At 42.5% G+C, this 18,410-nt stretch overlaps 1 long non-coding RNA gene across 1 annotated transcript; it reads left to right on the top strand.

Annotated features, from left to right (window-relative positions):
- Window positions 1–185: 185 nt before the first annotated feature.
- LOC142255440 (uncharacterized) lies at window positions 186–13,419 on the top strand. Its single transcript, XR_012727422.1, has 3 exons — window positions 186–286; window positions 12,852–12,943; window positions 13,039–13,419. It is a non-coding gene; the product is annotated as an uncharacterized LOC142255440 (long non-coding RNA).
- Window positions 13,420–18,410: the final 4,991 nt, after the last annotated feature.

The following is an 18,410-nucleotide window of genomic DNA, read 5'->3' as shown; positions in this document are numbered from 1 at the left end:
CCTAGGAAACGGCTTCCTATAGTAACCAGCACGACGGGTGAGATTAGCCAATAGAAAGGTAGAACTGGCTGAGTGAAAGGAATGCTACCCAATGAGGAGTAAGCCCAAGAAGGTTGGTGGAGAGGAATAGAAAGCGTCGCACTGTTGTCATGGAGACTCTCACACAGCTGTACCGTGCTGAAAACGGTTGATGAAGGCGCCACATGTGGGAGGTGCCGGCTGGAGATCAGATAGTCAGTGACCAACTAACTACCGGCCACAGAGGCGGCAGGAGGCTATATACAGTGTGTGTATGTGGTTATATACAGCCAGTTCATATCAAGTGTGCAGTGTTGGGTACAGGTGGTGTAGTACTACTGTCAGCTGTACAGGTTTACCTACAGGCGGTGTACGCGTCAGGCGTGCAGTGTTACCTACAGCCAGGCGGTGTACACGTCAGGTGTGCGGTGTTACCTACAGGCAGCGTACGCGTCAGGTATGCCGTGTTACCTACAGGCGGTGTACGTGTCTGGCGTGCCGTGTTACCTACAGGCGGTGTACGTGTCTGGCGTGCCGTGTTACCTACAGGCGGTGTACGCGTCAGGCGTGCGGTGTTACCTACAGGCGGTGTACGTGTCTGGCGTGCCGTGTTACCTACAGGCGGTGTACCCGTCAGGCGTGCCGTGTTACCTACAGGCGGTGTACCCGTCAGGCGTGCCGTGTTACCTACAGGCGGTGTACGCGTCAGGCGTGCAGTGTTACCTACAGCCAGGCGGTGTACACGTCAGGTGTGCAGTGTTACCTACAGGCAGCGTACGCGTCAGGTATGCCGTGTTACCTACAGGCGGTGTACGTGTCTGGCGTGCCGTGTTACCTACAGGCGGTGTACGCGTCAGGCGTGCGGTGTTACCTACAGGCGGTGTACGTGTCTGGCGTGCCGTGTTACCTACAGGCGGTGTACCCGTCAGGCGTGCCGTGTTACCTACAGGCGGTGTACCCGTCAGGCGTGCCGTGTTACCTACAGGCGGTGTACCGTGTTACCTACAGGCAGCTGTGGCTCTGGGAATAGAGCTGGAGTGACAGAGACTTAAAATCTAGAAATGATTTGCATATTATTATGCATTGCTTACATAGCGCCATCATAGTGTGCAGCGCTTTACAGACATCATTATCACTGTCCCCATTGGGGATCACAATCTAAAAATTCCCTATCAGTGTGTCTTTGGAGTTTGTGAGGAAACCCACGCAAACACGGGGAGAACATACAAACTCCTTGCAGATGTTTTCCTTGGTGGGATTTTAACCCAGGACTGTAAAGCAACAATGCTAACCACTGAGCCACCAAGCTGCCTAAAAATACATTCAAACACTTTTTTTCAGGAACAGAGCGACGGACCAGCCATAAGATTATTTCTTACTTGTCTTTGAAAGAGCTGCATGAGCATGTAAATACACGGAACAAAAATAGAAATGTAACACTTTTTTTGTTTTTGCTCCCGTTTTTCATCAGCCGAACTCAAAGATTTAAGACTTTTTCTATGGACCTAGAAGGCCTTATTCTCTGAAATATTACTGCACACTTCTTCTTTGCGGAGATAATCCGTCCACCTCACAGGTGTGGCATATCAAGATGCTGATTAGACAGAATGATTGTTGCACAGGTGCGCCTTAGGCTGGCCACAATAAAAGCCACTCTAAAGTGTGCAGTTTTATCACACAGCACAATGCCACAGATGTCGCAGGTTTTGAGGGAGTGTGCAGGTGGCTGATGACCGCAGGAATTTCACCAGAGATGATGGCCATTAATTGAATGTTCATTTCTCTACCATAAGGTGTTTGAAAGAATTTGGCAGACCACGTGTGACCACCCCAGTCTAGGATCTCCATATCCAGCATCTTCACCTCCAAGGTCGCGTGAGACCGGCCCCCCGGACAGCGGCTGCAACAATCGGTGCAAAACCAAACAATTCCTGCACAAACTGGTCTCCGGGAGCTCCTCTGCTGCTCGTCGTGCTCATCGGGGTCTCCACCTGACTGCAGGTCATTGTTGGGCAAATGCTCACATTCAATGGCGTCTGGCACATTGGAGTGGTTTCTCTTCACAGATGAACCCTGGTTTTCACTGTACAGAGCAGACTGTGTGTACGGTGTCATGTGCTGATGTCAATGTTGTGAATCGAGTGGTCCCATGGTGGCAGTGGGTTCTGGTATGGGCAGGTGAACACAAGTGCATTCTATTTATTGGTATTTATGGAATTGGTATGTGGAGTAGGATTCTGGCTAGGTGGGAGCAATGCCTAGTAGACCAACAAGACAAAACAATCACTGATCTCGGGGAGACCAGCCAGAGAAAACACTGCCAGAAACCAACAAGGGCGCTCAACACAGTGAAATCCTAGGTGCATTGCCCCCTGGGAAATATGCAAATAAAAAAAGTGCTCCCACCTGGCCAGAATCCTACTCCACACTGATGAGGGGCAATACACCGAAACAGCTGTCTGTGGATGGATACCTGGCCTTGGTATTTCCCTTGTCATATCTTTAAACTTGTCAAAGAGTTGGATATTGACTAAAAGGGCCACTTAATATGGTGGTTATAGTGGTCTCCTAAAGAGAGCCACCCCTTGGCTACGTCCTTCCCGGAGGGATATCTGGCTAGTGTCTGTGTCGCGACTCCTAACAGAGGCTCCATGGACTTTTTTGATTTGCATAAGGTGCACCTGTGCAATAATCATGCATCATGCTGGCCAGCCTGAGGGGCACCTGTGCAATAATCATGCTGGGCAGCCTAAGGCATACCTGTGCAATAATCATGCTGGCCAGCCTAAGGCGCACCTGTACAATAATCATGCATCATGCCAGCCAGCCTAATACCTACCTGTGCAATAATCATGCCGGCCAGCCTAAGGTGCACCTGTGCAATAATCATGCTGGCCAGGCTAAGGCACACCTGTACAATAATCATGCTTCATGCTGGCCAGCCTAACGCGCACCTGAGCAATCATCATGCATCATGCTGGCCAGCTTAAGGCGCACTTGTGCAATAATCATGCATCATGCTGGCCAGCCTAAGGCGCACCTGTGCAATGATCATGCTGTCTAATCAGCATCTTGATATGCTGCCGCACCTGTGAGGTGGGTGGATTATCTCTGCAAAGGAGAAGCAATCACTAACACAGATTTAGGCAAATTTGTGAACAATATTTGAGAGCAAGGTCTTTTGTGCAGATAGAAAAAGTCTTCGCTCTTCGAGTTCATGAAAAATAGGAGGTGCATTTATATTTTTCATCGTGTGTGGGTTTGTAGATTTTAGTCTCTCCCCCAATACATGGATCAGGTGATATTTCTCCCTGAGCACATGGTCTATTACAGTAGTATATTGATTGCACTTTACATAGGACTGCAGCTTGGCTGTTATTATGATGCTGCTTCATACATATCCGGCTCTGCTACATCTTACTAAATACATAGTGTATATTACATGAATACATACGTTCATATATCAGGAATATGAGTGACAAGGTCTTTATATCATTCACTTCTCCGCTCCCCGGTGTGAATTATGATGTAGTGCTAATTTTCTACAAAAGGGTGCAAAGGTGAAAGGTCAGAATCTTATTTCTCCGCAGAACACTGAGCACTGCCACAGTCCAATATTTCATCTTAATAAACCTTACCGGAGCGCAGACAGGGCAGGGGCCCCTCGTAAATCTGGGACCTCTACTCCAGTCCCGCAGACAATGGTTCATTCTAGGTAGAATCCGTCCGTGCCGCTCGCTCGCTGCCCACCCAGACGTCAATACCCCACATGCTTGGACTTGTTAATCAAATGACTTTATTTAGTCCAAAGCAATTTTTTCCTAATAAAAATAGAGTATTTATCTCCCCCGGCCATAAAAAGCGGATTGTTTTCTACTCTTCACTTATAGTTAAGATGCACATTTAGCGGGGATTGATTTCCAATGCTTCGCTCAATACCTTGTCACTTGCCATTTCCTACACACAGCATCTATGTTCTGTTACTTACTGTAGGGGAAAAAGGCCCCGAGTGCAATATTTATGGAAATAGATGGAATAATTTGTATGAAGACTTAAAAATGTAAAGATTGATTCATTGCACTCGTACGGACCAGGCCTTACTGCAAATCTGCACCTGAGCCGGCATTGCATGGTAGAGAAATAGTGTAGAACAGATCCCTACAACGCTCGAGCCGTTTACAGGGACATCATGAGTTCAGATGCTCCATCGGGGGCGTATAACCCCAAAACAAGCACCGTATGGAATCATACGGCCCACAAGAAGTACCGATCCCTCCATTTTAAAGATTAAGAAACTTCTGCAGAGGGATTGGAACTAGGGATGATCGAATACTTCGATTATTCGGCTTCGCGAATATTTTCCGAATACATCGCCACTATTCGCGAATATTCGATGCATAATCTAAAGGCCGCTTTACACACTGCGATATCGGTCCCGATATCGCTAGTGTGGGTACCCGCCCTCATCTGTTGTGCGACATGGGCAAATCGCTGCCCGTGCCGCACAACATCGCCCAGACCCGTCACACATACCTGCCCGGCGACGTCGCTGTGACCGGCGAACCGCCTCCTTTCCAAGGGGGCGGTCCGTGCGGCGTCACAGCGACGTCACTGAGCGACCGCCCAATAAAAGCGGAGGGGCGGAGATGAGCGGGACGTAACATCCCGCCCACCTCCTTCCTTCCGCATAGCGGCCGGGAGGCAGGTAAAGAGAGCTTCCTCATTCCTGCGGTGTCACACGGAGCGATGTGTGCTGCCGCAGGAACGAGGAACAACTTCGTTACTGCTGCAGTAACGATTTTTGAGAATGGACCCCCATGTCACCGATGAGCGATTTTGCACGTTTTTGCAACGATGCAAAATCGCTCATAGGTGTCACACGCAATGGCATCACTAATGCGGCCGGATGTGCGTCACCAATTCCGTGACCCCAACGAGTTCGCATTAGCGATGTCGTAGCGTGTAAAGCCCCCTTTAGTCTATGCGAAACCCGAATAATAACTATTCGGTACTATTCGGGCTTCCCATAGACTTACATTGTGCATCGAATAGTCGAATAGCGCCGAGGTATTCGGAAAATATTCGCAAAGCCGAATATTTGAGGTATTCGATCATCCCTAGTACCGATTCCTCCATAGTAGAAATTCAGAAACTTCTGCAGAGGGATTGTGACCAGTATAGCCACATTTAGAGTTCCAGATACATTGTAGAAAAGCCTCGGCTCAGTAAAGATATTTGTGCTACTGGTGTATTTAGCGCATGGAGCATTGTCATCAAGGTGCCAGCTCTGTACAGGTTTTCAGGCTCTGAAGATGAGGAAAACATAAAATTTTATTCCTTATGAATAATCATGGGCAAACTCAATGTCATGCTAGGTATGGGGAAGTTCCACGCGTACGGCGACAAGGAATAGACTGGAAACCCTGTGTCTTGGGAAGGGGGAGATGGTGACCCCTGACCAAACCTTCCGCCAACCCCTGGCTCGCCTGACCACCCCAGATAGGTTCCGCACCTATGCGCCATGCAGGATACCTGACCCTGACTGATCCTAGAATTGGGCCTTAGGTAGGGAACGCATGAGATCCGTGCATAGTCAACCGCACTAAACTCTAAAGAAGATAAAGGGAGCACACACATGAACAACTTATCTCCAGAATGACTCAGAAACATACAGTTTCTTCAGATGGATACAAGCCTACTGCTTGCATCCAAAGCCTGTATCAACAGAAAAGACCAAGGGGAATGAGAGTATTTAAGGAAACCAAGGGAAGTGTTGATGATTAGCAGCTGAAAGGTGAGGAAATACGCAGGGTCCTAAAAGGGAAGGGATAAACCCCAAGCAGAGAAAAAGAGAATGTCATGGGGCAGTTTGTGTAGCCAAATGATGCGACCTTCAACAGCCGGACACCACAGGACTGTCTCAAGCGTGACACATCCGTGACACCCAAACTGTAAAGCTCGGGGTCCGTAGCAGACACCTACAGTTAGGTCCAGAAATATTTGGACAGTGACACAATTTTCGCGAGTTGGGCTCTGCATGCCACCACATTGGATTTGAAATGAAACCTCTACAACAGAATTCAAGTGCAGATTGTAACGTTTAATTTGAAGGTTTGAACAAAAATATCTGATAGAAATTGTAGGAATTGTCACATTTCTTTACAAACACTCCACATTTTAGGAGGTCAAAAGTAATTGGACAAATAAACCAAACCCAAACAAAATATTTTTATTTTCAATATTTTGTTGCAAATCCTTTGGAGGCAATCACTGCCTTAAGTCTGGAACCCATGGACATCACCAAACGCTGGGTTTCCTCCTTCTTAATGCTTTGCCAGGCCTTTACAGCCGCAGCCTTCAGGTCTTGCTTGTTTGTGGGTCTTTCCGTCTTAAGTCTGGATTTGAGCAAGTGAAATGCATGCTCAATTGGGTTAAGATCTGGTGATTGACTTGGCCATTGCAGAATGTACCCGACTGTTGATTTTGCTACTCCAAGCATGTCTGCTATCTCTCTGATGGATTTTTTCTTTTTTTTCAGCCTCAGGATGTTCTGCTTCACCTCAATTGAGAGTTCCTTAGACCGCATGTTGTATGGTCACAGCAACAGCTTCCAAATGCAAAACCACACACCTGTAATCAACCCCAGACCTTTTAACTACTTCATTGATTACAGGTTAACGAGGGAGACGCCTTCAGAGTTAATTGCAGCCCTTAGAGTCCCTTGTCCAATTACTTTTGGTCCCTTGAAAAAGAGGAGGCTATGCATTACAGAGCTATGATTCCTAAACCCTTTCTCCGATTTGGATGTGAAAACGCTCATATTGCAGCTGGGAGTGTGCACTTTCAGCCCATATTATATATATATATAATTGTATTTCTGAACATGTTTTTGTGAACAGCTAAAATAACAAAACTTGTGTCACTGTCCAAATATTTCTGGACCTAACTGTATGTCTGTGCATGGACCTCAAACACGGACCTCTCAAGGAAGTCTGTGTTACTTTTCAGGTTCAGCCACCCGAATAACAAAAAAAAAAAGGAAGCAAAATAAGGATTAAAGCAGGACAATTATACTTACCAAGTTTCTGCATACCTGTCGCACTGCTTCTAGGTCTGCTCATTAAATCTCATGAGTATTCACTGCTTCCCCAGCCTACCCTCTCTGACAGCATCTGTGATTGGTTGCCCTCACACTAGCTTTCTGGGTGCCTAAGTGGAGTGTAAAAATAAATAATTGAAAAAATAGTCCCTTGTATTTTGATACCAAGGGCAGATAAAGCAGACAGCTGGAGGCTGTGGCCCCCAGCTGTGTGTGTTATATTGGCTGTGTATCAAAATACGAGGGACACCAGGCGGCTAATTTAAAAATATTTAAATAATTTTTTAAAAAAAACAACGTGCAATATCCCCCTAATTTTGATACCCAGCCATGATAAAGTAGACAGCTGGTATTCTCAGATTAGGGAGGTCAATGATTATTGGGCCCTCCCCAGCGTAAAAATAGAAGCCTGCAGCTGCCCCAGAATTGGTGCAACCATTTAATGCCAATGCTGCCCTTAGGATTGGTCCAGTATTACAAGGTGGCCCTTGGGCCAGAAAATGTTGTGCACCCCTGATTTAAGTGCACCTCCCCACCTGCTTTTTTTCCATTAATCTCTGCCCTTCTCTTGCTCTATGAAGGCTTAGCTGTCAATCAAAGAGAAGTGGAGATAGAAAGCAAGCAGGTCGGAAAATGTGCTTAATATTTGGCTGCGACATGAAGCACTGAGCATCTGTGCTTGGCTTGAACAGTCATTGTGTGCAGATAGAGTCCCTTTAACCCTTTAGAAAAAATATGTTTAAAAGAACTGAGAGTCTACTTTATGAATAATGACGTGCTATGGATGTCATGAGTCATGTCCCTGCCTTTGATGCAGGCTTGCAGGCCGAGCTCTCATCTTTCCTGGCAGATGAAGATTGTGTTATTCAGCCTTCATCTGCCTCTAACAGTGGCAGATAGAGCAGCGCTCCACCCACAGCTGTTAACCTGTTAAATGCCATTGTCAATCACTGACAGCAGCATTTAACACATGTTGGCAGGGGGTGGGGTACACTGTTTTGAGCCTCTCATCAGCGTACGGATGACAAATGTGTGGTCATGACAACAAGTGGTCAGCTGATGACCCCTGTGTCTGTTATCACAGTACTACTGTGAAAGCCAGCCTGTGGCCGGCGTTCATAGGAGAGTGTGATTTCTTCTACAGTTAGGTCCAGAAATATTTGGACAGTGACACAATTTTGGCGAGTTGGGCTCTGCATGCCACCACATTGGATTTGAAATGAAACCTCTACAACAGAATTCAAGTGCAGATTGTAACGTTTAATTTGAAGGTTTGAACAAAAATATCTGATAGAAATTGTAGGAATTGTCACATTTCTTTACAAACACTCCACATTTTAGGAGGTCAAAAGTAATTGGACAAATAAACCAAACCCAAACAAAATATTTTTATTTTCAATATTTTGTTGCGAATCCTTTTGAGGCAATCACTGCCTTACGTCTGGAACCCATGGACATCACCAAACGCTGGGTTTCCTCCTTCTTAATGCTTTGCCAGGCCTTTACAGCCGCAGCCTTCAGGTCTTGCTTGTTTGTGGGTCTTTCCGTCTTAAGTCTGGATTTGAGCAAGTGAAATGCATGCTCAATTGGGTTAAGATCTGGTGATTGACTTGGCCATTGCAGAATGTTCCACTTTTTTGCACTCATGAACTCCTGGGTAGCTTTGGCTGTATGCTTGGGGTCATTGTCCATCTGTACTATGAAGCGGCGTCCGATCAACTTTGCGGCATTTGGCTGAATCTGGGCTGAAAGTATATCCCGGTACACTTCAGAATTCATCCGGCTACTCTTGTCTGCTGTTATGTCATCAATAAACACAAGTGACCCAGTGCCATTGAAAGCCATGCATGCCCATGCCATCACGTTGCCTCCACCATGTTTTACAGAGGATGTGGTGTGCCTTGGATCATGTGCCGTTCCCTTTCTTCTCCAAACTTTTTTCTTCCCATCATTCTGGTACAGGTTGATCTTTGTCTCATCTGTCCATAGAATACTTTTCCAGAATTGAGCTGGCTTCATGAGGTGTTTTTCAGCAAATTTAACTCTGGCCTGTCTATTTTTGGAATTGATGAATGGTTTGCATCTAGATGTGAACCCTTTGTATTTACTTTCATGGAGTCTTCTCTTTACTGTTGACTTAGAGACAGATACATCTACTTCACTGAGAGTGTTCTGGACTTCAGTTGATGTTGTGAACGGGTTCTTCTTCACCAAAGAAAGTATGCGGCGATCATCCACCACTGTTGTCATCCGTGGACGCCCAGGCCTTTTTGAGTTCCCAAGCTCACCAGTCAATTCCTTTTTCCTCAGAATGTACCCGACTGTTGATTTTGCTACTCCAAGCATGTCTGCTATCTCTCTGATGGATTTTTTCTTTTTTTTCAGCCTCAGGATGTTCTGCTTCACCTCAATTGAGAGTTCCTTAGACCGCATGTTGTCTGGTCACAGCAACAGCTTCCAAATGCAAAACCACACACCTGTAATCAGCCCCAGACCTTTTAACTACTTCATTGATTAAAGGTTAATGAGGGAGACGCCTTCAGAGTTAATTGCAGCCCTTAGAGTCCCTTGTCCAATTACTTTTGGTCCCTTGAAAAAGAGGAGGCTATGCATTACAGAGCTATGATTCCTAAACCCTTTCTCCGATTTGGATGTGAAAACTCTCATATTGCAGCTGGGAGTGTGCACTTTCAGCCCATATTATATATAGAATTGTATTTCTGAACATGTTTTTGTAAACAGCTAAAATAACAAAACTTGTGTCACTGTCCAAATATTTCTGGACCTAACTGTATATGCAGCAATCCTGTGGGATTGCTGTATATAGAACAAGTGATCAGACTATTGCAGGTTATTACTGCTCAAAGAAGACTGTTAAATGCAGTACAAAATAGAAAAAAATTTAAAAAAATATGAAAATAAAAAATGGTTAAATCACCCCTTAACACAATAAAAATTAATATAAAAAAATACATATTTGGTATCACTGCATTCCTAAAAGTCCTATCTATTAAAATCTAAAATAAATTAATCCGATCGGTGAACAGTGTAGCGAGAGAAAAAAAAGCCATAATTATAGTTTTTCGGCCTCCGCAACAACAGAGAAAAATGTAATATGTGATCAAAATATTGTATATACCTCAATATAATATCAATAAAAATAATCAGCTCGGGGTGCAACGAACAAGCCCTCACACAGCTCCAAATCCCAAAAATGCAAAACGTAGCTCTCAAAAACTCAAGATTTTTTTTCAAAAATTCTGATAAGTAGTGAAAAAATAAGTAAAACAAAAACTATACGTTTGGCATCTATGTATTCATAGTGACCTGAAGAATCATTCTGCCAAGACATTTTTATGGTAAAATTAACGCTGTAAGTAAAAGCAACAAAAAACAATTGAAAAATTTTATTTTTGGGTAATTTTGCCACTCCTGGAATTTATTTCCCGCCCACCATAACATCACATGATAAAATTGATGGTGTAATTGAATAATACAACTCCTCCCGCTAAAAAAAAAACAAGGCCTCACATGGCTATATCGACAGGGGGAAAAAAATGATGGCTCTTGGAATCTTGGAATAAGGGGAGGAAAAAATGAAAGTGCAAAAACTAAAAATTGCCCGATCCTTAATTAAGTTGACTGGGTTAAAGGTTTTTTGGGGGGATCAAGAGAAATTTCTAGAAACTGGAACATTGAGAAGTGGATAATAATCTACCTGGTATGTGACTGCAACTATGCAAATTGCAGACATGGCATAACATCATAATAAAAAGATGGCAAAAATTAGCAAAAAAATGGAAAAAAAAATAATAATATTAAACTAACACAAAAACCTGATTTAAAAAAAATGTATTTTTTTTTACATATTCTCTTGAACTTCCAAGACAATACCATGCCTATAGTATAACATCATAATAAAAAAGGCAAAAATTATTTAAAAAAAAATGGAAAAACCAAGTGGTAATTAAGAAAATAAATAAATAAATAAAGCTAACACAAAACCTGATGTAAGAAAAAATGTAATGTTCTATTGACAAATTCTCTTTCACCTCCAAGACAATACCGTGCCTATAGTATAACATTATAATAAATAGGGCAACAATTTAAAAAAAATGAAAAAAAAAAGTTAAAAGAAAATAATAAAAAAACCTAACAAAAACCTGATTAAAAATATGTAAATTTCTATTGACAAATTCTTTTTAACTTCCAAGACAATACTATGCCTATAGTATAACATCATAATAAAAACGGCAAAAATTAGCAAAAAATAAATGGAAAAAAAACAAATGGTAATTAAAAAAAATAAATAAAAAATAAAGCTAACACAAAAACCTGATTAAAAAAAATGTAATGTTCTATTGACAAATTCTCTTCAACCTCCAAGACAATACCGTGCCTATAGTATAACATTATAATAGGGCAAAAATTAGCAAAAAAGGAAAAAAAAAGATTAAAAAAACAACAAAAACCTAATTAAAAAAAATATGTAATTTTCTTTTGACAATTTTTTTTACCCTCCAAGACAATACTGTGCCTATAGTATAAAATTATAATAAATAGGGCAACAATTAGCAAAAAATGAAAAAAAAGATTAAAAAAAAATAACAAAAACCTGATTAAAAAAAATGTAATGTTCTTTTGACAAATTCTCTTTAACCTCCAAGACAATACCATGCCTATGGTATAAAATTATAATAAATAGGGAAAAAATTTTCTAACAATGAAAAAAATAATAAAAAACTAACAAAAACCTGATTAAAAAAGTGTAATGTTTTATTGACATTCTCTTTAACCTCCAAGACAATACCGTGCCTATAGTATAAAATTATAATAAATAGGGCAAAAATTAGCAACAAATGGAAAAAAGATTAAAAAAATAAAAAAAAACTAACAAAAACCTAATTAAAAAAAATGTTATTTTCTTTTGACAATTTTTTTTACCCTCCAAGACAATACTGTGCCTATAGTATAAAATTATAATAGGGCAAAAATGAGCAAAAAATGAAAAAAACAATTAAAAAAAATATAACAAAAACCTGATTAAAAAAAATGTAATTTTCTATTGACAAATTCTCTTTAACCTCCAAGACAATACCGTGCCTATAGTATAAAATTATAATAAATAGAGCAAAAATTAGCAAAAAAAAATAAAAAAAACATGATAAACAAACAAAAAAAACTAACACAAAAACCTAAATTTAAGAAAAAATGTAATTTTCTATTGACAAATTTTCTTTAACTTCCACGATAATACCGTGCCGATAGAGGCATCTGGATACTGATTGCTGTAGTATCGCCGGTTGGACTGGGTTGTGAGTGCCGCCGAGCCAAGGACACCAGTGGATGATTAAATATTCTCCCGTCTCACGTCCCTGTATAATGTGTAGGTTCTAAACAAATAAAGGATAATTAATGGGCGTTCGCTGCGGTTTCCAGGCGTATAAGGACATATGTGCCTACGTACATAGATCACCGGGGTAGAAAGGCTGCAGAGTTGGTTAGATTTAATAGGAAATGACAGGAGTATAAATTGAACCCTGACAGTAGTTTCATGTCTTCTCGACAGAATTGAATCGGTCTTTGATCAGAAGAGGATGAGAATGGAGGTTGATACGTACTTTAGATGCGTTCTTCCCTTTAACCTCGATTATATTCCAGTCTGTTCTACTTCCTATTTCTCCATTAAAACTATAATTTCTCTTCTTTTTTTATCCCCCCCCTCATCCTTTAGTACATTGGAGGGTCTGATGGATGGAGACGTCTGTGTTTCCATGGTAACCGCTGCCCTGTCTTCTTGGATGGATGGAATCCTTCTACATTAAGGTTTGGGTTACGGAATATTCTTCAATCACCTATGTCTTTTAAGGACACATAGTCCTGTGCTGGATTATTACTATTTTTTTTTTCCATTATTACAGGTTGTTCCCAGTGAAACCAACAGAAAGGACAGCGCTCGTCAGTCCCCCCCCCTCCCCCCCGGACCCGTCACCGCATTTGATTTATTTAGGGGATATTATTTTTTGCACTACTGTGACTGTATACAAACCTTCTAGTACATGGACTCAAAGGGACCAAAATTGCAAATCGTATTGTTTATCAAAAAAAAGATCAATCAAATAAAAACGCTGAATATTTCCATCGCTGGAGCAATAAAGATGGCCGTACACCACGCATATGAAAAAAGGAGAAAACTTCAGCTCCCCACAATACCATAAATGTATCCATATATTTTAGTGTACAGATCTTCGAGGTCGATGACCACAAAAATGTAAAAAAAAAATTAAAAAAAGGAGGAACCAAAAGAGGCAAAATTTCAATTTTATTAAAACGCTTTTAAAAATTACATGGCATTCCAAAATCTAAAGGAAATGGAGGACGTACAACACTTACACGTTTCGGGCATTGTCATTACTCATAGTAAAGGTAGAAGTTTACCCATTTTGGTGCTGAATCACACAAACTTCCATGTAATTCTTAAAAGTTTTAAAAAGGAAAAGGATAAAAGGAATTGCGAGGGACTGCTGATGAGTCTTTGGCTTTACCCATAAAAAAAAATGAGATAGGATGATGAAACTTTACATTTATTCCACATACTCTCCACTGATGACAACACACTTCTTACATTGGTATTCCAAGTTCTGTAAGCCTAGCAAAAAGAAGGACTTCGGTTGTGCGTCAAACCAGGCATCCGTAGCAGCCATGGCATCAGAAATGGTGTGACGTTTGGTACACTTGAGGTGTTTCTTCAGGTTTGGAAACAGATGATAGTTGGAGGGAGCTAGATCTGGTGAATAAGGTGGTCAACCAGCTGGAAGCCCAGCTCTGCCAGTATTGTCGTGGTCGCTTGTGCAGTGTGAGCGGAGGCGTTGTCTTGCAGGAACAAGATTCATTTGGACAGCTTGCTGCGCCATTTGGCCTTCAGAGCTGCCTTCAATTGGTCCAAAAGTTCACTGTAATACTTTGCATTGATGGTGGAACCCTTTTGAAGGTAGTCCACTAGCAGCACGCCCTCCTTATCCCAGAACACAGACACCATCACCTTAGTGGCTGATTTTTGCTTTCTGAACTTCTTTGGACAAGGAGAACCACTGTGCCTCCACTCTTTTGACTGCTCCTTTATTTTCAGGGTCATACAACTAAAATCCAGGTTTCATCAACAGTGACCAGTTGATCAAAGAAGTTCTTATCCGTCCAGAAACGCTGACAAATAGATCGGGAAGTTTTCATTCGCATCCTTCTCTGATCTGTTGTCAAACATTTTTTGACCTACTTTGCAGATCGCTTCCTCATGTCCAAATGTTCATGGATAATGACACAAACATGTTCACGGGAAATCCCCATGATGTCTGCTATTGCTTTAGCTGAAATTCGTCGATTCTCTAGTATGAGGTTCTGCACAGCATCAACGATCTCCGGAACAACAACCGCTCTCGGTCGTCCAAGACGTTCCTCATCATTGGTGCTGAAGTGGTTCTGTTTTAAATTTGGCAACTTAGTTCTTAACTCTGGAATATGAAGGGCATTTATCCCCCAATGTCTGCGACTGACATATCACCATGAATATCCGCCGCAGACTTTCCTTGCAAAAACAAGAATTTTATCACTCCTCTGCTCTTAGTTGCTGTGAATAATACATTAGACTCCGCCATTTTGGTTTCCCACGTGCGTAGAACACTGTTGCTATAAGCAAAAAACACAAAATTTTGAAAACTTATATTAGACACATAAGGCTTTCATGTGATGTAACATTTGTTACCATAGAAACAAAAAAAGATCACAAAGCCAAAGACTTAGCAGCCCTTCGTAGAAAAGCTAACCGGTCAAGGACATACAGCACTAGCGTGTTTCGGACATTAATGTCCTTTCTCATAGTAAAATAGGAATTTTACCTATTTTGGTGCTGGATCACACAAACTTCATTTTTTCCTTTACGGAATTAAAAAAGCTAACAGGGGTCCAGGACATACAACAATTACGCATTTCGGACATTAATGTCCTTATTCATAGTAAAGTTGGAGGTGCTGGATCGCACATACTTCCTTTTCTTTTTAGATCTCAAAAATTACATGGAATTAAAAAAGCTAATGGAGGTCCAGAACATGCAACACCTTACGCGTTTTGGACATTAATGTCCTCACTCATAGTAAAGGTGGAATTTTACCCATCTTGGTACTGGATCACACCAATTTCTTATTTTCCATTCACCCTAGGTAGATGTTGGCTAAATGCTTGTTTGACAGACTGCCATCTCCTGTGAATCCTCTGTACACATGCATGCTCAGCATGACTGAGTGTGCATATATTCCAGGAGAGCTGGAAGTGCAGCGCCCGCCCCATGCACTTGCTAATACTTCAATGCAGGATTTGTCCAATATATCAAAATTAAATTCTACAAGAAAGGTCTGAATTTAATAAGGATTAAAGCTTCTTTACTCACATTAGGGTTGTAATATTCTGATGACAGGTTCCTATAAGCAAATATAAAGGTCATCCAGAATTAGAAAACTATGGCTGCTTTCTTCTTTCCTTTTTTTCCAAAAAACAGCAGCACAACTGTCCAGGAATACATGGAATAGTTTGCAAAGTGCCGTCATTATATTATTCACTCAGAATAATTATTTCTTCTAATGACTGCCTGATTTTTTTCTTGAAACAAAAGGAATATATAGATTTGCAAGATACAGCGGCTATGTGACGTAGAAATAAAATAGTTTATAGACAATGCAAAAAATAAATTTACACATTTCTTTTTTTATTTTATTTTTTTTATCCTTCATATACTGTATCCCGTATATTTTTATCAAATAATATATGTATTATACTTTTTTTTATATATATATATATATATATATATATATATATATATATAGAGAGAGATATTTATCATAAAATATATATTTATTAAAAATATATATATTTATTTTCTATATATACAACAATATGTATAATGCAAAACATTTTTTACACACACATATATATATATATATATGAAAAACAATGGAAATAAAATGCATATATTCTTTGATAAAAATATACAGTATACGGTATATGAAGGAGAAAAAAAATAAAATAACAAAAAAAATATATCTATATATATATATATATATTTATATATGTAAATATATTTTTTGCATTGCCTATATATATATATATATATATATATATATATATATATAATTACTATGATTATTTTATTTTTCTACATATATATAAATATAGAGATATATATTATTTTTTTCATATATCATATACTGTATATTTTTTTCAAAGTATATATGTATTTTATTACTATTGTTTTTTCATATAATTTTATTTATTTTTTTTAATTTCTCTTTTTTAATTTTTTTCTTTTTCCCATATATATACCATTTATATTTTTTTTTCATATATTACAAAGAGTTCATGTATATTTATTATTACTATTGTTTTTTTCATCTATATATATAATTACCTTATTCTGTCTGTCTGTCTGTCTTGCTCCAAAATTGTGTCCTTACGGTGACACAAAGCTGATTGGCCGCTGGGCTCGCCATGGCCCCGCCCCCCCGCACGGATTGGCCGCTTGCCCAGGCTCCGCCCGCACACGGATTGGCCGGCCGCTCGCCCAGGCTCCGCCCCCCACACGGATTGGCCTCTCGCCCCGGCACCCTGCACGCATTGGCAACTCGGCCACGCCCTGCCCCCCTCACGCAATGCACGCTCGCTCTGGCCCCGCCCCCCGCACGCATTCCCCGAACCGACACGGAGCCACGACTCCCAGGTGAGTACTGTACCTCCGGGAGCCCACATCAGCGTACGCCGCCAACCCAGCCAACACATACCCTCGCATTGCTGGGGTTGCCGCCGTATGCTGGTGTGGGCTCCCGTGCGAGCGGGGGACGGGATACGCTGGTAACCATGGTAGCATAGTTACCAGCGCATCAAGGTCCTGCAGCAGCGGAACATACATACACGCACATACATAACAACACACACACACACATACATCAGATCACACTCACTCTCACACACACATCACATCGCATCCACACACTCACAACATCCTGGGATATCGCTTGCTTCTCGGCGGCGATACTGTGGAGTGACCTTCCAGGACCTGCCGGAGGATCACATGGCCAGAAGCATGTGGTATCTCCGGATGTTGTGAGTGTGAGCGCGTATGTGCGATATCGTCAGTGTGTGTGTGAGTGTATGCGATCGGATGTGTGTGAGTGTGTTCTGATGTGTGAGTATGTGTGTGTGAGTGTATGCGATCGAATCTGTGAGTGTCGGCAGAGGAGCACGGCATGCTGGGGGAGGCTGGGAGGAGAGAGGCTGATCCTGGGGAAGGCTGGGAGGGGGAGGCTGATGCTGGGGGAGGCTGATGCTGGGGTAGGCTGATGCTGGGGGAGGCTGGGAGGGTGTAGGCTGATGCTGGGGTAGGCTGATGCTGGGGGAGGCTGGGAGGGTGTAGGCTGATAATGGGGGAGGCTGAGAGGAGAGAGGCTGATGCTGGGGGAGGCTGGGAGGGGGAGGCTGGGAGGAGGGAGGCTGGGAGTAGAGAGGCTGATCCTGGGGAAGGCTGGGAGGGGGAGGCTGATGCTGGGGGAGGCTGGGAGGAGAGAGGCTGATGCTGGGGACAGAGAGGCTGATGCTGGGGACAGAGAGGCTGATGCTGGGAGGAGAGAGGCTGATGCTGGGAGGAGAGGCTGATGCTAGGAGGAGAGACGCTGATGCTGGGGGCAGAGAGGCTGATGCTGGTGCAGCATGGGGGATGGAGCACGATGGGGGGTGCGCAGCATGGGGGATAGAGCACGATGGGGAGTGCGCAGCATGGGGGATGGAGCACGTTTGGGAGTGCGCAGCATGGCGGATGGAGCACGTTTGGGAGTGCGCAGCATGGCGGATGGACCACGTTTGGGAGTGCGTAGCATGGCGGATGGAGCACGTTTGGGAGTGCGCAGCATGGCGGATGGAGCACGTTTGGGAGTGCGCAGCATGGCGGATGGAGCACGTTTGGGAGTGCGCAGCATGGCGGATGGATCACGTTTGGGAGTGCGCAGCATGGTGGATGGAGCACGTTTGGGAGTGCGCAGCATGGCGGAAGGAGCACGATGGGGGGTGCGCAGCATGGGGGATGGAGCACGATGGGAGGTGCACACCTCCCCCCAACACACACACAACACACCACACACACACTGGGAACCACAAACACCGCCCTACACAGACACCCACACACACAGACAACGCTGCACACACACAACACCCAACACACAAACACCGCGGCATACATAAATATACGCACATACTA

The sequence above is a fragment of the Anomaloglossus baeobatrachus genome, chromosome 10 (assembly GCF_048569485.1).
Source record: "Anomaloglossus baeobatrachus isolate aAnoBae1 chromosome 10, aAnoBae1.hap1, whole genome shotgun sequence".
NCBI classification, from domain to species: Eukaryota; Metazoa; Chordata; class Amphibia; order Anura; family Aromobatidae; genus Anomaloglossus; species Anomaloglossus baeobatrachus.
The sequence above is the reverse complement of the archived record's forward strand: the minus strand, read 5'-3'. Positions and strand labels throughout refer to the sequence as shown.